This window comes from Hypanus sabinus, chromosome 8 (genome assembly GCF_030144855.1).
Source record: "Hypanus sabinus isolate sHypSab1 chromosome 8, sHypSab1.hap1, whole genome shotgun sequence".
In the NCBI taxonomy this organism is placed as follows: Eukaryota; Metazoa; Chordata; class Chondrichthyes; order Myliobatiformes; family Dasyatidae; genus Hypanus; species Hypanus sabinus.
This window is the reverse complement of record NC_082713.1, coordinates 109,979,117-109,995,001: the sequence shown is the minus strand read 5'-3', so window position 1 is coordinate 109,995,001 and position 15,885 is coordinate 109,979,117. Positions and strand designations below refer to the sequence as shown.

General features: G+C 43.9%; 1 protein-coding gene across 3 annotated transcripts in view; it reads left to right on the top strand.

Moving 5' to 3' along the window:
• syt1a (synaptotagmin Ia) overlaps positions 1–15,885 on the top strand; it is a 750,347-nt gene that overhangs the window by 10,608 nt on the left and 723,854 nt on the right. The window lies entirely within an intron of this gene.

Sequence of the window (15,885 nt, the reverse complement as noted above, 5' to 3'; positions counted from 1 at the left end):
TTACGGAGCTCGACCTTACTCAGTCTACTGGACCTCGGTGTCTCTCACCGGCCGGGGTACTGATGGCCCAACGCTGGTTAGACTCTGAACTCTCTGCACGTATAATGTTAGCCCGTCCTAGCTGGGGTCTCGCAGAAAAAAACAGAAAAGTTCAATAAAGTAGGATAAAATGTTAACTTCAAACTTTCATCAGTAAGGTAAAAATCTGTATGAAATTCCGGGGAGAAGCCAAGGCCATGTGTGCTATTAACGCACCGGGATATCCCGCGGAAGGCTGGCCGGCGATGACCCAACCTCACCAGTCCGACCCGGGAGATGTGGGGTGGAGGGGAGAGCGAGACAGTCCAGGTTCCTGGTACCCCGTCGCGATTCCCCAATCGATGACAACTCCAATGGCTTAAAATCCGAGTTCAGATCGCACCCACTCTTAGTCGAGGAGGTCTGAGGCTGATTTGATCAGAGTTTACAGGGGCTGGGGGCATACTAAAGGGATTTACGAAGACTAAACTACCCCTCCCACTATAAAGAGATTAAGAATAGGGAGTCAGGGTTGGATGTAGTTCTGTCACTTGGAAGCGAAGTCGGGAGAGACTTCCGCTGCCCGCCTGGAGCTCTCCACAAAATGCTTGGCTCTACCTTCCACAAAGCAAGCGAGGAGGAGATTCTCTCATCACACTGTTGCTCCTAATTTTAACCCAAATGTTAGGAAGAACCGGGCATCTGGAAGGATGTTTGTAAACATCGCGTGTACTCAGTAGCCACATTATTTGGTACCTCCTGTACCTAATAAAGTGGCCACTGAGTGTATGTTCACGGTCTTCTGCTGCTGTAGCCCGCCCACTTCAAGGATCGACTTGTGCATTCAAAAATGCTCTTCTGCACGCCACTGTCATTTGAGTTACTGTTGCTTTCCTGTCGCTTGAGCCAGTCTGGCCATTCTCCCCTGACCTCTCTCATTAACAAGGCATTTTTGCCCAAAGAACTGCGGCCCACTGTATGTTTGTTTTTTTTTTGTTTTTCACTCTTTACTCTGTAAACTCTAGAGATGGTTGTGCATGAAAATCCCAGAAGATCAAACCACCCCGTCTGGCACCAACAATCGTTCCACTGTCAAAGTCACTTCGATCACATTTCTCCCCCATTTTGATGTCTGGTCTGAACCCCTTGACCACGTCTATGTGCTTTGAGGCATTGAGTCGCTGCCACATTATTGGCTAATTGGATGTATGCATTGATGATCAGGTGTACCTAATAAAGTGGCCTCTGAGTGTGTTTGCCCTGCACTGATGAATATAGCTTCCAAATTGGTCGGATGTCAAACAGGTGCTTGGCTCAGCCCTGTCTCTTTGGGTTGTAGTCATAGTTGGTTCTCTGGGAAACAAACTCTGCTTATTTGATTATGATGTGCCATGTAAATGCCTCCTGTCGGAAGGACTCCTATGTTATAGAACGTAGAACTGTTAAGCACAGGAACAGGACCTTTGGCCTACAGTGTTATGCTGGACCAATTAAATTAGTAGTCAAATGGCCAAATAAACTAATTTCTTCTGCCTACACAATATCCGTACCCTTTCATTTTCCTCACATTCATGTGTCTATTTAAAATTCCCTGATGTGTCAGCCTCTACCATTACCCCATGCTGGGCATTCCAGGCACTTACTACTCTCTGCCATAAAGAAAACCTTACCCTCATATCTCCTTTGAAATTGCCTCTCTCACTTTAAAAGCACACCCTCCGATGTGAGACATTTCAACCCTTGTAAAAAGAAATCTGCGGACCAGAATGTTCCTTAAACTGAAATGGTGAATGTGTCTGAATGTTCTCGCTGGATAGTTTGCACCTTGCACACAGATTGCGACGAGCCAGTGATTCACTTGCACATTTCCTTCAGTTGTTGCTGTGTGCAGTTATCAGAGGAATGTTGAAGTATGATTTATCTAAATGCTTTCCTTTTGGTTATTAATTCCATTTACCTTCCAACAATATTTCATTATTAACTGCTCCAATCAAATATTTGCTCTTGATGGCTCATTTTACACATCTTACTTAGCGGCTAGGTGGCTCATTTTACACATCTCATTTAGTTCCGTTAATTTGTCTTCTCTTCATGTCAAAGGATTCTGGATTTTGTTCATTCCTGAGCCTTGAAGGCCATAAGACATGGAAACAGAATTAGGCCATTCAGCCCACTGTCTGCTCCGTTATTCCAACATAGCTGATTTGTTATCCCTCTCAACCCTGTTCTCCTGTCTTCTCTCCATAACCTATGATGCCCTTACGAATCAAGTACCTATCAGCCTCTGCCTTAAATATACCCAATAACTTGGTCTCCACAGATGAATTCCACAGATATTCATTACTCTTTGGCTAAAGAACTTCCCCCTCATCTCTGTTCTAAAGGGACATCCTTGTATTCTGAGACTTCTGGTCCTAGATTCACACATTATAGTAAACAGCCTCTCCATGTCCACTCTATCTAGGTCAGAGGTTCCCACCCTGGGGTCCATGGACCTCTTGCTTAATGGTATCAAGGTGCAGGGTTCACTTATTATCAAAGTGTGTATTCATATACAACTTGTAATTTGTATTGAAATTGGTATTGGTTCATGTCATAAAGGGTGGGAATCCTCGATCTAGGCCCTTTAGTATTCAACAGGTTTCCGTGAGAGTTCCCCTTCATTCTTCTAAACTGCAGTGAGTATAGGCCCAGAGTCATCAAACCAAAGAAATCTCGTGACGTTCCTTTGCTTGGAATGATGTGATGACTTGTTTAGCCACAGCCTTGTTTCTGCCTGTGATTGGGTTTTCAAAAACCCAGCTACTTCTAGTATTCCTCATCAGTCCTGGGCCTAATGTTTATCTGTCATTGAATGCAGAGCGTTATATCACAGTACAGGCCCTTTGGCCCTGCATGTTGTGCCTATCTGAGTTTCTTGAATGTCCTTAGTGCATCTGCCTCTGTCACTGGCAGCCATCCAAACACCCATCATTAATAAGACAACATTAAAACATTAGGCACACGAATGATAAAAAAAATGAAAGGTTATGTGGGAGGGAGGGGTTAGATCGATCTTAGAGTAGGTTAAAATTCCAGCACAACATTGTGGGCTGATGGGCCTGTCCTGTGCTGTATACAGGATACCAGTTCTCCCACCTTTGTTGTGGGAACTGATGTGCACAAATTTATTATTGTATTTTCTACATTTTTCCTCAATATGCGCCATTGACTTTAGAGGTTCTGAAAGACTGAAAGTAAATCTTTATTTCAACATCTTTTAAAGATGAACGTTGACTGGATAGGGTGGGCTGGATGAGGGCTGAGTGGATTGATGGGTATGCTGATTGGTATCTGTTGAGCTGGAAAGAGCAATGGACACGTGAGATGGCCTATTTATTATTAAAGGGAAGTACGTAAAATATTTTGGATGTTCTCCACAACTGCACTTAATTCTTCTTGTCCCTTTTGGGAAGGGGATGTGGAGGCTCTGGAATGGGTTCAGAAGAGGTTTACTTATATAAAGACAAAGATTAGCTTTGTCACATGTGTATAGTCTTGATAGACCATGGATTTTCACCTTGGAAAGTTTCCAGGGCGCAAGGTTTTTTATATGGGAGATCGGCAGCTGCCCAAGCTGCAAGTCTCCCCTCTCTCCACGCCACCGGTGTTGTCTGAGGGAAAGGCATTAGGACTCATACAGCTTGGCACCGGTGTCGTGGCAGAGCAATGTGTGGTTAAGTGCCTTGCTCAACACACACACTCAAGCCTCAGCCAAGGCGTCAGATCACTAGGCGAACGCCTTAACCACTTGGCCATGTGCCAACACATGTGTATATATAGCTATATCAAAACATATAGTGAAATGCTTCATTTGCGTCAACGTTTGTGATGTGCTGGGGACAGCCCGCAAGTATCGCCACACTTCTGGTGCCAACATAGCTTGCCCACAGCTCACTAAACATGACCATATGTCTTTGGAATTTGGGGGAAACCCCTGGTGAATATAGAAACTCCATACAGGCAGTAGCAGGAATCAAACCCTAATTAGTGATCACTGACACTGTAAAGCGATTATGTTATCATGTTATCCAGGTGGGATTCCGTCTGGATTCGAGATATGAGCAATCAAGAGAGGTACAATTTGGGCTGTTTGCTCAAGTGTCACAGCCTGAGGGGAAATCTGATAGAAGTCTGTAAGATTATGCGAGGCATAGGTAGAGTAGATGGCTGGTACCTCTTTCCAGGGTAGAAATGTGAATGCCTGCAAGAAAATGATTGTCAGGATAGTATATGGTGACATGTACAAGATATACTTTGAACTTTGAGATGTCTAATGCTAAAGACAATGTATTTAAGATGAGAAGGCAGAGAAAAAAATGTATATTTTTTGTATAGTTTTGGCACAACATCATGGGCCAAAGGGCCTGTTCCTGTGCTGTATGTTCTACGTAGTAAGCCTCTGTTGTCTCTGTCCTGTGCTGTACGTTCTACGTAGTAAGCCTCTGTTGTCTCTGTCCTGTGTCTCTGTCCTGTGCTGTATGTTCTACATAGTAAACCTCTGTTGTCTCTGTCCTGTGTCTCTGTCCTGTGCTGTATGTTCTACGTAGTAAGCCTCTGTTGTCTCTGTCCTGTGTCTCTGTCCTGTGCTGTATGTTCTACGTAGTAAGCCTCTGTTGTCTCTGTCCTGTGTCTCTGTCCTGTGCTGTATGTTCTACGTAGTAAACCTCTGTTGTCTCTGGCTAAATGTGAGGGTGGACTCAGTTGCCCGAGAGATACTTTGGATTCCAGGTAATACTCAGGGAACAATTCAAGAGAATGATTAGAACAGACTAATGCTCTCCCTAGTCAGGAAAGATTTGACAGCCTGTGTTATCTTTTAGAAAGAACAAGACTAAGGATTGACATGATGGATTGGACCTGGTAGACAGGCATTGTATGTTAAGCTAATTAAAAGATTTGAATAAACGCAGACATTTCCAGTCACGTGTGTGAGACCAGAACCAGACGCTTTGAGAATAAGGAGGCAAGTTTGGTAAGTTTGTTTATTATTGCCACGTATACTGAGGTACAGTCAAAAGCTTTGTTTGGCATGCCATCCATATAGATCATTTCATTATAATAGTACATCAAGGCAGTACAGGGAAAAGTAATAACTGAATTCAGAAAATAGTGTTAGTTACAGAAAAAAAGGCAGTGTAGGCAGGCAACATGGTACAAGGGCCCTGTCAAGGTACGTTATGGAGTCAAGAGCCTTTTATCATTCAGAGTCCTATAACAGCAAGTTAGAAGCTGTCCTTGAGCCTGGTGGTACGTGCTTTCAGGCTTTTGTGTCGTCTGTCTGATGGCAAGGGGCAGAAGAGTGAATGACCAGGGTGGGAGGGATTTTTGATAATGTCTCTGTGACGTGCTGCGTATCAACAATAAACGTTGTAGCAACTGCTAGTTTGAAATCACATGACCACATCCACTATTCCAGTAAGAGGCTGAGGCAGGCAGAGGATTGCAAACCCTGCCAGCTCCGTTATGTTCCCTGCACCGTGGACATCTTCAAAAGGCAATCCCTCAAAAAGACAGCATCCTTCTTTAAGGACCCCCACTAGCCGGGACACGGCCTCTCATCAGGGAGGAGGCACAGGAGCCTGAAGACCCACACTGAATGTTTTAGGAACAGCTTCTTCCCCCCTGCCATCAGATTTCTGAACAGTCCATGAGCCCAACCTCACGGATTTTGCTCTCTTCTTGTACTACTTGGCTACATATTATACATTATTATATTTTATTTATTTAGAGATGGTGTGCGGAACAGGCCCTACTGGCCTCAATGAGCCACACCACCCAGCGACGCAACTATTTAACACTAGCCTAATCACCGGACTATTTACAATGAGCCTACTAACCTGTACAGCTTTGGAATGTGGGAGGAAACCGGAACACCCAGAGGAAACCCATGCATTCAAGGGAAGACGTAGAAACTCCTTACAGATGCTGCCAGAATCGAACTCTGAACTCTGGCACCACAACACTAACTGCTATGCTACAGTGGTGCCATTATCAGTGTTACAATTATATTTATGTTAATTATTTTATATATATATAAAACATTGAGAACAGTGTAATGTAATATATATACACAGTGCTTTACAATATCATAAATTATAATAAGAATTTATATTATAATTTATTATATTTTGTGTATTGTACTGTAATACTGCTGTAAATCAGCAGATATCAGTGATAATAGACCTGATTCTGAGAAGTAAGGATGAATATTTTATACAATGAGACAAAGTTTGTTACTTATTCTGTGTACTTATTATCTGTTGAATTGATTTTTCATTGTAACAAGAGGATGGTGAAATGCACCACTCCGTTCCAGGAGATGTAACCGAAGCTCTGTTGTTAATAGCTCCTCTGGATGGAGATCAGGGGTGCAGAGCACCTGATAATGGGCTCTCTAAAGTTTCCTTCAGTGCATGGCTTTGTAAGGCTTTAACCAGGTCAGATTGATGGAGAACATGCTGACAGCTGCCTGATGTCAATAACTTCAAATCCTTGGCGTTCTCCTATCAGGAGATCTGTCCCAGGACTAGCAGGTAAGTGCCAGCACAAAGGAGAGGCTTGCAGAGATTTGGTGTGTCACCTAAAACTTCGACTAACTTCTGTAGACGCTCAGTGGAGAGTATCCATCACGGCCTGATTTGGAAACACCAATGCCCAGGGATGGAACAGGCTACAGAAAGTGGTGGATACAGCCCAGTCCATCACAGGCAAAGCCCTCCCCACCATTACGGACACTTACATGGAACACTAGCATGAGAAAGCAGCACCCATCATTAAGGACTCCCGCCATCCAGGCCATGCCCCCTTCTCACCTCTACCATCATTCAGGAGTCTTGTGTCCCACACCATTAGGTTCAGAAACAGTTACTACCCCACAAACATCAGGCTGCTGAACCACAGTGGATAGCTTCACTCACCACAACACTAAATTGATGAAATCTACAGACCCTGTTTCAAGCCCTCAGTATTATTTATTTGTATATATTTTAAAATTTGCACTATCAATCTTCTTTTGCACTTTGGTTGTTTGTCAATGTTTCTTTAAAGTTCAAAGTAAATTTATTATTAAAGTATGTACTGTAGATGTCATCAAATACGACCCTGAGATTTATTTTCTGGAAGGTATTCACAGTAGAACACCTATAGAATCAGTGAAAAGCTACAGAAAGACTGGCAACCAATGTGCAAAAGTCAAACTGTGCAAATACAAAAACACCAATAATGATAACTAAATCAGTAAATAATATATTTATGTACATAAATTCTATGTATTTCTTTTTTCCCTGTAAACCTCTGCAAGAAAATGAATTTCATGGTAGAATATAGTAACATATACATAGGTAGATAATACATTGACTTTGAGAGGCTCTGTATTTCCAAATATAGTCATCTTGGTTGGGAAGTTACCAAGGATTTGTCTCCTAAAGGCTGCAAGCTGTCTTGTGGAAACCAGGTCTCCACATCCAGCCTTGCCTGTCTTTGACAAATGAGTCATTAAAGCTTCATCAACTTTCTGCTGCTGAGAATCTTATTTGATTTATTTCTTTTATTGTTCAATCCTATTTGTACTTCTGAGAGCAACTTGTCCTTTAATGTACTTTAATTCAATTTCCTGTGCTTTTAGCTCAATAGGTACACACCACCTGATTGAGAACATAGAAACTCCTCTGAATACAGGTCCTGGGGAAGGACAAACGCCTGTGCAGTACGGAGGCCTAATGTAGAGATATATAAAAGCAGAGGGTATGGGTTAAGAGGTGCCTGAGAAAGAAGAGTGCAGTTGGAATTTGCAACTCTTGAGTGGGAAACAGAGGCAACCACTCTCAATTCTCATTAGAGGCTGCTCACCCTGTCGGGTATATTTAATGTGGAAGTTGATGGGTTCCTGATTAAAAGTTCAACATAAATTTATTATCGAAGTACATATACTTTATGTCACCATATACAACCCTGAGATTCATTGGATTGCCAGCATACGCAATAACTTCAGAAAAGAATAATAATCATAATAGAATCAGTGAAAGGCCGCTCCAACTTGGGCATTCAACTAGTGTACAAACTGTGCAAATAAAAAAGAAAAAAATAATAAATATCAAGAACGTGAGATGAAAAGTAATTGAAAGTGAGTCTGTAGATTGTGGAACATTTAATTGATGGAGCAAGGGAAATTAAGTGAAATTATCCCCTTTAGTTCAAGAGCCTGATGGTTGAGGGGTAATCGTGGTGTGAGTCTTGATGGCAGCATCGAGAAGAGAGCATGTCCTGGGTGGTGGGGGTCCTTGATGATGGATGCTGCTTTCCTGCAACAACGTTTCTTGTAGATGTGCTGAATGGTGGGGAGACTTTAACTATGATGGACTGTTTCAAAGGTTACAGGGAGATTGTTTTTAGGTGACATTCAGGTCGGCATATGAATGGGAGGAAATTAGGTAGGTAGCACGACCACTGAAGTTGAATAAGATGTTCTTCTAAGGGGTTGTCTGTAGTGGCTGATACAAATCCACATAATCTGGAAGGAAGTTGAACCCCAATCTTACAGCTTACACAATAGAGCATTGCACTAACCACTGCTCTACTGTGCCAACCCAACCTGGAACAACATACAAAACACTGGAGGCAGTGTTTCAGGCGGTTCCTGTGGTCGGAAATGGACAGTCAACATTTCTGTTCCAGGAGAAAGATCTGAATTTGATTATGTTGAATGTCCATTTCCTTCCACAGATGCTGCCTGACCTGCTGAGTTCCTCCAGTGCATTGTGTGTTGATTTAGTATAGGAGATGAGTACCACCACTATTTCCCACCCCCACCACCCAGGACATGCTCTCTTCTCACTGCTGCCATCTGGAAGGAGCTATAGGAGCCTTAGGTCCCACACTACCAGGTTCAGGAACAGTTCTTACCCTTCAGCCATCAGGCTCCTGAACCACATCAACTCTAAACTGATTCCACAACTTTCAAACTTGCTGTCAAGGACTCTGAAACTGATGTTCTCAGTAATATTTCCTTATTTATTTTTGCACAGTTCGTCTTTTTCTGCACCTTGGTTGTTTGTCAGTCTTTGCATGTAGTTTTTTATTGTGGTTGTTGGTGTTCCATCAGGCGTCAACCTTACTGTTTCTTTAAAAACGCAAACATGAGGAAATCTGCAGATGCTGGAAATTCAAGCAACACACACAAAATGCTGGTGGAACGCAGCAGGCCAAGCAGCATCTATAAGGAGAAGCGCTGTCAACATTTCGGACCGAGGCCCTTCATCAGGACTAACTGAAAGAAAAGATAGTAAGAGATTTGGAAGTGGGAGGGGGTGGGGTGAAACTGAGAGCTGGAAAGGTGATTGGCAAAAGGGATACAGAACTGGAGAAGGGAAAGGATCATGGGGCGGGAGGCCTAGCGAGAAGGAAAGGGGGAGGGGAGCACCAGAGGGAGATGGAGAGCAGGCAAGGAGTGATTGTGTGAGGGGCAGAGAGAGAATAAAGAGACAGAGAAAAAAAAGGGGGTGGGGAGAAGGAATAATAAATAAATAAGGGATGGGCCATCTCTGGAGACAGCTTATCTACTGATATCTACTATAAGCCTACTGACTCCCACAGCTACCTGGACTATTCCTCTTCCCACCCTGTCTCTTGCAAAAATGCCATCCCCTTCTCACAATTCCTCCATCTCCACCGCATCTGCTCTCAGAATGAGGCTTTTCATTCCAGGACGAAGGAGATGTCTTCCTTTTTTAAAGAAAGGGGCTTCCCTTCTTCCACCATCAACTCTGCTCTCAAACGCATCTCTCTCATTTCCCGCACATCCGCCCTCACCCGATCCACCCACCACCCCACTTGGGATAGGGTTCCCCTTGTCCTCACCTACCACCCCACCAGCCTTTGGGTCCAACATATAATTCTCCATAACTTCTGCCACCTCCAACGGGATCCCACTACCAAGCACATCTTTCCCTCCCACCCCACTTTCTGCTTTCCACAGTGATCACTCCCTACGTGACTCCCTTGTCCACTCGTCACCCCCATCTCTTCCCACTGATCTCCCTCCTGGCACTTATCCTTGTAAATGGAACAAGTGCTACACCTGCCCTTACACTTCCTCCCTCACCACCATTCAGGGCCCCAGACAGTCCTTCCAGGTGAGGCGACACTTCACCTGTGAGTCGGCTGGTGTGGTATACAGCGTCCGGTGCTCCCGGTGTGGCCTTCTATGGATTGGTGAGATCCGACGCAGGCTGGGAGATCGTTTTGCTGAACACCTACGCTCAGTCCGCCAGAGAAAGCAGGATCTCCCAGTGGCCAAACATTTTAATTCCACGTCCCATTCCCATTCCGATATGTTCCCATGGCCTCCTCTACTGTCAAGATGAAGCCCCACTCAGGTAGGAGGAACAACACCTTGCATACCGTCTGGGTAGCCTCCAACCTGATGGCATGAACATTAATTTCTCTAATTTCTGTTAATGCCCCTCCTCCGCTTCTTACCCCATTCTTTATCTATCTATCTATCTATCTCTTCCCCCCCTTTTTTTCTCTCTCTTTTTTCTCCCTCTGCCCCTCTCACAATAACTCCTTGCCTGCTCTTCATCTCCCTCTGGTGCTCCCCTCCCCCTTTCTTTCTCCCGAGGCCTCCTGTCCCATGATCCTCTCCCTTCTCCAGCTTTTGCCAATCACCTTTCCAGTTCTCAGCTTCACCCCTCCCCTCCTGTCTTCTCCTATCATTTCAGATCTCCCCCTCCCTCTCTCACTTCCAAATCTCTTACTAACTCTTCTTTCAGTTAGTCCTAATGAAGGGTCTCGGCCCAAAACGTCGACAGTGTTTCTTCCTATGGATGCTGCCTGGTCTGCTGCGTTCCACCAGCACTTTGTGTGTGTTGCTGTTTCTTTAGCATTTTGTTTTTTTTATGAGGCCGAGTTGCTAGCTCGATGCTCAAACCAGCACGGATGGAAAGTGTGCAAGGAGCCATCCGGAATTGAACCGGGTACCACTCGCCTCAAAGTCAGGTGCAGATGCCACTACACCAATGGCTGGCAAAGTTTTTCATTGATTCTTTTATATTTATTTCTTCTAATGTGAATGCCCTCAAGATAATGAATGTCAAGGTAGTATATGGTGATGTATTAACTCAGTGGCCACATTTTAGGTGCCTCTTCTATCTAATAAAGTGGCTACTGAGTCTATGGGTTTGTGGTCTTCTGCTTCCATGGCCCATCCACTTCAAAGGTTTGACGTGTTGTGTGTTCAGAGATGCTCTTTCTGCACTCTGCTGTTGTGCACGTTTATCTGAGTTACTGTTGTCTTCCTGACGGCTTCACCCATTCTCCTCTGGCCTCTCTCGTTAACAAGACATTTTCATCCACAGAGCTGCCGCTCACTGGATGATTTTTGTTTTTCTCACCATTCTCTGTAAACTCTAGCGACTGTTGTGTGTGAAAATCCATATCAGCAGTATCTGAGATACTCAAACCGCCCCATCTGTCACCAACCATCATTCCACGGTCAAAGTCATGGGTATCACATCTCTTCTCCATTCTGATGTTTGGTCTGAACAAAAACTGAACCTTTTGACCATGTCTGCATGCTTTTATGCATTAAGTCGCTGCCGTGTGACTTGCATTAATGAACTGGCTTACAGGTGTACCTAATAAACTGGCCACTGAGTGTATACATACTTTGATATTGAAGTTACCTGCAACCTTGACTGTTTGTTTTTTGTTTCTAGCACAGAATTTGTTTCTTCTTAGAGATTTGTCTCTTTTTTTTGACAGCATTGCCTTTCCTTATGCATTTTTAAATAACTTTTGAATGGTGTGATCTGTTTTTACCTTTCAACGCACCATCAGGAAAGCATTCTTTTAACTTTGCAGGAAGAAATCATTCTAATCCTCTTCGGATTTTCTGCTCACTTTGAGATGATTGGCCTTCTTCATGTTTCTCTCTACTGCAGAGTGCTGTCAGCAGCCTGCGCTTTAAGCTCTGGAATACCCGACCCAAACCTGTCCATCAACCCTCCTTCAGGACCTTGCCTGTGATCTACCCACCACTCTGAACAAGTTCTAGGTCATTGTCCAACATCCATCTTTGGCTTGCTCTCAAACTTTCTGCACCTCTTCTGCAAAGGTTTAGAGGCTTTTTTTCCCTTGCTGCAAGTGCATGTAGTTTACCTTCAAATGCATGTAGTTGATAGAAATATTCCTAGAGGGGAATAGAAATAACCTTTATAGGTTTCTAAACACAGGAGATTCTGCAGATGCTGGAAATGCTGGAGGAACGCAGCAGGTCAGGCATTATCTACGGAGAGGATGAAGAGTCTCTGCCCAAAATGTCGACTCTTTATTCCTTTCCATGGATGCTGCCTGGCCCAAGTTCCCCCAACATTTGGAGCATGTGTTACTCTTGATCGGTTTTTGTTTGATTAGGGTTACAGGGAGAAGGGGTTTGCCAATAAAGGAAAAAAATCAGCCATGATCAGGATCAGGCTGCCTATCACTGTTGTTTTGTAGCAGCAATATAGAAAATACTGTAAGTCACAACAAGAAACATTTAAAAAACCGAAGTAGAGCAAAAAGTGAGGTAGTGTGCATTGTCCACTCAGAAACCTGATGGCAGTGGGAAAGAAGCTGTTCCTAAATTGTTGAGTTTGTGTCGTCAGGATCCAATACCCCCCCTTGATGGTAGTAATGAGATGAGAGCCTGTCCTGGGCGGAGAGAGCCCTTAATAATGATACTGCCGTTCTAAAGCCTTTTGAACCTGCCCTTGATAGTGGGGAGGCTATTGTGGGGAGGTTTGCTAAGGCTATTGGGGAGAGTAAAGACTAGGATTGCTGGGGGGTAGGATCCAAACTGAAGAGATGGAGGAAGGGGCGGTTGACTCACAAATAGAGAAAGCTTGGAGACAGTGCGAGAGGGAGGATAGGCAGATGATAGAGAAGAGACTCGTTCAGACTGATGGTTTGAGATGCGTCTGTTTTAATGCAACGAGTATTATGAACAAAGCAGATGAGCTTAGAGCATGGATCAGTACTTGGAGCTATGATGTGGTGGCCATTACAGAGACTTGGATGGCTCAGGGACAGTAATTGTCACTTCAAATACCAGACTTTAGATATCTCAGAAAGGACATGGAGGGAGGCAAAAGTGTTGGGGGTGTGGCACTGTTGATCAGAGATAGTGCTGAGGAGCAGATAGGGAGAGAGATTCTGGAAAGGTGTAATAATAACAGGGTTGTCATGGTGGGAGATTTTAATTTCCTAAATATCGATTGGCATGTTTCCAGAGTGAGGGGTTTAGATAGGGTGGAGTTTGTTAGGTGTGTTCAAGAAGGTTTCTTGACACAATATGTAGATAAGCATACAAGAGGAGAGGCTGTACTTGATCTGGTTTTGGGAAATGAACCTGGTTAGGTGTCAGGTCTCTCAGTGGGAGAGCGTTTTGGAGATAATGATCACAATTCTATCTCCTTTGCCATAGCATTGGAGAGGGACAGGAACAGACAAGTCAGGAAAGTGTTTAATTGGAGTAAGGGGAAATATGAGACTATCAGGCAAGGAACTTGGAAGCATAAATTGGAAACAAGTTCTCAGAGAAATGAACGGAAGAAATGTGGCAAATGTTCGGGGGATATTTGTGTGGAGTTCTGCATAGGTATCTTCCAATGAGACAGGGAAAGGATGGTGGGGTACAGGAACCGTGGTGTACAAAGGCTGTTTTAAATCTAGTCAAGAAGAAAAGAAGAGCTTATGAAAGGTTCAAAGATCTAGGTAATGATAAAGATTTAGAAGATTATAAGGCTAGCAGGAAGGAGCTTAAGAATGAAATTAGGAGAGCCAGAAGGGGCCACGAGAAGGCATTGGCGAACAGGATTAAGGAAAACCCCAAGGCATTCTACAAGTATTTGAAGAGCAAGAGGATAAGATGTGAGAGAATAGAACCAATCAAGTGTGACAGTGGTAAAGTGTGTATGGAACTGGAGGAGATGGCAGAGGTACTTAATGAATACTTTGCTTTAGTATTCACTATGGAAAAGGATCTTGGCAATTGTAGGGATAACTTACAATGGACTGAAAAGCTTGAGCATGTAGATATTAAGAAAGAGGATGTGCAGGAGCTATTGGAAAGCATCAAGTTGGATAAGTCACTGGGACTGGACAAGATGTACCCCAGGCTACTGTGGGAGGTGAGGGAGGAGATTACTGAGCTCTGATGATGATCTTTGCATCATCAGTGCGGACAGGAGAGGTTCCAGAGGATTGGAAGGTTGCAGATATTGTTCCATTATTCAAGAAAGGGAGTAGGGATAACCCAGGAAATTTTAGACCAGTGAGTCTTACTTCAGTGTTTGGTAAGTTGATGGAGAAGATCCTGAGAGGCAAGATTTAGGAACATTTGGAGAGGTATAATATGATTAGGAATAGTCAGCATAGCTTTGTGAAAAGCAGGTCCTGCCTTATGAGCCTGATTGAATTTCTTGAGGATGTGACTAAGCACATTGATGAAGGTAGAGCAGTAGATGTAGTGTATATGGATTTCAGCAAGGCATTTGATAAAGTACCCCATGCAAGGCTTATTGAGAAAGTAAGGAGGCATGGGATCCAAGGGGAAATTGCTTTGTGGATCCAGAACTGGCTTGCCCACAGAAGACAAAGAGTGGTTGTAGATGGGTCATATTCTGCATGGTGGTCAGTCACCAGTGAGGTGCTTCAGGGATCTGTTCTGGGACCCCTTCACTTTGTGATTTTTACAAATGATCTGGATGAGGAAGTGGAGGCATGGGTTAGTAAGTTTGCTGATGACACAAAGGTTGGGGGTGTTGTGGATAGAGTGGAGCAGAGGGACATTGATAGGATGCAAAACTGGGCTAAGAAGTGACAGATGGAGTTCAACCCAGATAAGTGTGAGGTGGTTCATTTTGGTAGGTCAAATATGATGGTAGAATATAGTATTAAGGGTAAGACTGTTGCCATTGTGGAGGATCAGAGGGATCTTGGGGTCCAAGTCCATAGGACACTCAAAGCAGTTGCACAGGTTGACTCTGTGGTTATGAAGGTGTATGGTGTATTGGCCTTCATCAACTGTGGAATTGAATTTAGGAGCCGAGAGGTAATGTTGCAGCTATATAGGACCCTGGTCAGACCCACTTGGAGTACTGTGCTCAATTCTGGTCACCTCACTATAGGAAGGATGTGGAAGCCATAGAAAGTGTTCAGAGGAGATTTACAAGGATGCTGCCTGGATTGGGGAGCATGCCATATGAGAATAGGTTGAGTGAACTCGGTCTTTTTTCCTTGGAGTGACGGAGGATGAGAGGGGACCTGATATAGGTGTATAAGATGATGAAAGGCATTGATCGTGTTGATAGTCAAAGGCATTTTCCCAGGGCTGAAATGGTTGCCACAAGAGGGCACAGTTTTAATGTGCTTGGAAGTAGTTACAGAGGAGATAATGGGTAAGTTTGTTACGCAGAGAGTGGTGAGTGCATGGAATGTGCTGCTGGCGACGGTGGAGACGGATACGTCAGGGTCTTTTAAAAGACTCCTGGACAGGTATATGGAGCTCAGAAAAATAGAGGGCAATGGGTAACCTTAGGTAATTTCTCAGGTAAAGACATGTTCAGCACAGCTTTGTGGGCCGAAGGGCCTATATTGTCCCGTAGGTTTTCTATGTTGCTACGATGGAATTAGCTGAGTTTACAATCCTCTACAGCTTTTTCAGTTCTGTGCATTGGTGCTTCCACATTAAACGGTGATGCAGCCAGTCAGAATGCTCTCCACAGTATACCTGTAGACAAACATTCAACATTTTAGGAACATCTTCGTTCCCTCCATCAGAATTCT